This window comes from Piliocolobus tephrosceles, chromosome 19 (assembly GCF_002776525.5).
Source record: "Piliocolobus tephrosceles isolate RC106 chromosome 19, ASM277652v3, whole genome shotgun sequence".
Lineage (NCBI taxonomy): Eukaryota > Metazoa > Chordata > Mammalia > Primates > Cercopithecidae > Piliocolobus > Piliocolobus tephrosceles.
This window is the reverse complement of record NC_045452.1, coordinates 8,108,091-8,112,817: the sequence shown is the minus strand read 5'-3', so window position 1 is coordinate 8,112,817 and position 4,727 is coordinate 8,108,091.

The following is a 4,727-nucleotide window of genomic DNA, read 5'->3' as shown; positions in this document are numbered from 1 at the left end:
CTACCTTGATATTTACAAATGTCAGGCTCAGAGTGGTTAAGTGATTTGCTCAAGGTCACACAGCGGATGTGGTGCAGAGCTAGGTTGGAGCTTCAGTGGCAAGCCTGCCTACTTTCCATCACCTGTGCTATCACTCAAGCTCGAGGGACCAACTTTAAGGGGTTCCAATGGGCTAGGGACAGAAAATGTGGATGTTCGAGGGGCAGTACTAATCTCGGGGGCACCATGATGTCCCTGGGTCTGTCTCCCCATAAGAATTAGCTGTGACCTTCCCTGAGCTGGACTTCGGTTTCTTTTCAGATAAAAAAGAGAAGCTGCATTTGACACCCCCCTTAGCTTCCTTCTATTTCTGAAGTTCTGCACACCACAAATTTGCTGATGGTATGCAAATTTGCATAGACTAATTTATGCAAATTCGCATTGGTCCCTAGCAAGGTTCAACCCAATTGAATACTATTAACAACAGATACTTTCAAAAGGCAAAATGGCCAGGCGCAGTGGCTCACACCTATAATCCTAGGACTTGGGAGGCCGAGGAGGGTGGATCGGTTGAGCCCAGAAGTTGGAGACTAGCCTGGGCAAAATAGTGAAAGCCCATCTCTACAAAAAAATAGAAAAAATTAGCTGGGCATGGTGGCATGCACCTGTAAATCCAGATACCTGGACGGTTGATGGGGGAGGATGGCTTGAGCCATCTGGAGACTGAGACAGCAGTGAGCCACGATTGCGCCATTGCCCTCCAGTCTGGGTGACAGAGGGAGGCCTTGCATCAAAAATAAAAGGCATATATTTAATGGGTGCAGAAGAACGTGGTCTCCACCTCCCATCCCTGCCTGTTCCCCACCTATGTCCCAGAACAGGGCACTCAGACTGTGGGTCTTTTTCCTTAGGATGAAGAGGTAGGAAAACAGGCAAGGCATGAGCAACCTCTCACAGACTGTGCTGTGGACCAGTCGCCGCTGGTTACTTGGAGTTATTTGCTGCATAGGGGATGTCATCAGGGTTAAACTGGATCCCAGAGAGGGGGGTCCCTGCACTCCTGTGATGCCCCAAGCCCTACCCAAGTAGAACTTGCAGACCCCTCTCCTGTCCTTGCACTCATGGGCCCCTCGCCCTGAGGCTGTTAGAAGTAGCTCGTTAAAGGCAGCAAATTTAAAAATAAAATGTTAAAAAAATTTAAAAAAAAAAAAGAGAATCAATGTCTCTTCTCTAGACAGATCGATTCTTGCTGGGACACCTCAATGATCTCATTGTGCTTGGCTCACCACCCTATGTTACTTACAGAGACCCGTTGGTATTTCTGAAGAACTAAAACATTCCTCCAGCTGGATCTCACTCACAAGTACAATATGATCTCCCATCATATACTTTTAACCACAGCCTCCTCAATATCCCAACCCAAACATGGTTAGTGTAACTTGGATGGCTCCAATTCCCAGACAGGGTCATCAGACAGTGATCTCTGGAAAATTCCTCCCAGGTGGGCTGCCTGTCGGAGAATCACAAAAAGACATTTTATTTTAAATTAACCTCCACTATGATATGGGTCTACGGCATCCAAGAAAGGATAAATCAGCTACACAAAGAACTTTAAACCAGGCACAGTGGTGCACGCCTCTAGTCCTAGCTACTCAGGAGGCAGAGGCCAGAGGATCACTTGAGGCCATGAGATAGAGGCTGCAATGAGCCGTGATGATGCCTGTGAATAGCCACAACATTCCAGCCTGGGGAACATAGCGAGAGTCTGTCTCTTTAAAAAAAATAATTACTTAATTAACTAATTCAGAAAATTTTGAAATAAATAAGAAGAACTTTGATCCAGCCTTTAAACTCTAGGACTTGGTAGACAAGTTGGGAAGGGAGAGCATGCCTGGGGCCAAATAGTAGGAGCACAGGTGTGGAGGCACGACAGAGCTTGTTCTCGGTAGACTAGTGAGGAAGAGGAGCCGCCAACCCACCAGAAAAGAAAATGGCCCTTTTGGGAGTAACGGGAAATAGGGGTTTTTGTTTGGTTTTGTTTGTTTGTTTGCAACAGAGTCTTGCTCTATTGCCCAGGCTAGAGTACAGTGGCACAATCGTAGCTCACTGCAGCCTCGAACTCCTGGGCTCCAGTGATCCCCCCATCTCAGCCTCCCTAGTAGCTGGGACTACCAGCACACTCCACCATGCCCAGCTAATTTTTATTTTTTGTAGAGATGAGGTCACACTATGTTGCCCAGGCTGGTCTCAAATTCCTGGGCTCAAGCAATCTTCCTGCCTTGGCCTCCCAAAGTGCTGGGATTACAGGTGTGAGCCACTGCAGCTAGCCAGAAATAAGTTTTTTAATAGATGGAGTGCGGTCAGATTATCAAAGCCTTTGAAAGGCAGGCAGGTGAAGTTTATAGTTAATATAAGAGACAGGAGGGAGCCTCATAAGGTGTTTGAGCAGGGAAATAATAATGCAAGATAGAGTCGATCATCATTATTCAGGGGTTCTGTTTTTGCAAATTCACCTACTTGATAAAATTTATTTCTAACCCCAAAATCAATACCCACAACTCTTCCATGAGTGCTGGCAGTGTAGTGAAACATACGAGTCCCTCACACACGTGTTTTCAGCTGCGGCTGAGCAAGGCTGTCTTATTGCAGCTCTCATACTGTTAGCTAGTCCTTTTTGCAGTCTATTTAGTTCCATCTTTTTCACATTTGTGTGTTTTGTTGCTTTTGGTGATTTTGCTCTTCAAAAGGGGCCCAAGCACGGTGTTGAAGCGCTGTCTCGTGTTCCTAAGCTTAAGAAAGTCGTGAGGTGCCTTACAGAGAAAATGCATGCATTCGGTTAGCTTCACTCGGGCATGAGTTACACTGCTTCCGGCCGTGAGTTCAACATTTAATAACCCAACAATAAATATCAAATAAGGTATCTTTAAACAGAAACACACATAAAACTTGGTTACGTGTTGATCAGTTGACAATCTAGAAGCAATGGGTCAGTTTTCACTAATTCAGTGATCGCAGCAACTTTATAGAGCATAACTAGCACGAATAATGAGAATGCCTGTATCAGCATTTTGGACTCTAAGGAGACCACAAGACCATGAAAAGAAGTCATCTCTTAAGAGAGTGTATGCTCCAGAGTCAAACTACCTGGGTTCAAATCCCGGCTCTTCTGCTTACTAGCTGTGCCACCTTGGGTGAGTTGCTTGTCTTCTCTGTGCCACAGTATTTCACCTGTAAAACAGACACAATGGTTGTCTCTTTATCATAGGGTGACTAGGAGAATTTAAATGTGTTAGTGTTTGTCAAGTTCTCAGAAGATTATCTGGGATATAATGAATCCTGTTTACACGTTTTGTGTTTGTTAAATAAATAAAGAAAACGGATAAGGTGAGAGAAAGGGAGAGAGAGAGCATGCACCTCATTTCACAGGTGAGGAACCTGAGTCAGGCCCACATCTGAGTCTTTCCAGCGACGAAATGGGGAGGCAGCTGGCTCTGGGGAACCCAGATCAGAGTCAGTTCAATGATGGGGATGCAAAATTGAGGTGGTGGTGACAACCACAGGGACAGGCGCTAACTCACGGTGCTGAGCAAAGGCACGGTGTGACTGAGGGACCCGCCAAGACCCACACACCTGTGACCACCAAGGGACACTTCCTCTTACTCCCCCTTTCCAAGCCACAGCCAGATGGAACCCAGAGTGCTCTAAAGATGCACCTCTCCACCTCGCCATTTAAGAATTACTAGGCATCTCCAGGCTGTGCAGCTGAGGAGCAAGAAATACTACCGCGCCCCAGCAGAAAGCTAATGAGAAACCGAACACAGCCAGACAGAAGCTTAACAAGAAATACTGGCCCGGGCTCCCCAGAAGAAGAGCAGGCTCCGAAGGCCTGGCAGGCCGCCTGCCATCTCCCTGCAATGCATCGATCAGTGCAGGGAAAGCTGGAGACCGCGGGGAAGGAGATAAACGAGAAGATGTATGACAGGAGGGGCCCAGGGCTGATGAAAGGGGAAGGGAAGGTGGCTTAAATCAAGGGGCAAGTGCCGCGAGAGGGGGGGGGCAGGGGAGGTGGGGAGGAAGAGGAAAAGGGGCTCCAGGGAGGGTAACTCATGCTCCAAGCAAATCACTAACATGAGCCAGGGGTAAGTCCCTGAAATGGCAAAATCCTTCCTGGTCCATTTGGCTGGAGCTGCAATTGCCTTTTATCTTCTCTCCTTTGTTTCCTAACTTTCCTGAGTGTCCAGGAAAGAATATCCACCTCTGGCGCTTTCTCCCACCACCAAGTCCTCAGAATTCAAAGCCTGTGTTTGGACAACAGGGACAACAGGAAATGCTCACCTAGCACCTCCTCTGTGCTTCTGGCTGTGCCGAGAGCTTTCTGTGTCTTACTCCAACTAATATTCATCCCATGATGGAGGCACTGTGGTTGTTCTCATTGCACAGATAAGGAAACTGAAATTCAGAGAGGCCCTCCAATGACACAGAACGGTGCTGAAATTCCAGCCCAGGCAGTGTGGCTTCAGTGCTAACCATGATTCCACACTGAGCCTGTTGACACCCTCAGCATTTATGCCTAATGGGAGATTGTTTGCCTGCATTTCACGCCTTTGAACCACCTCCGATTTCTGCATCGCTGTGGCACACCATTTCACGCAGGCTAGTAACACTCTTTGCAAGAAGCAGCCAGAAAACGACTCCACTTTTCTGCCTTAGGGACTTTTCCAAAGATGCAGAAGCAGCTCAGTTCTCCA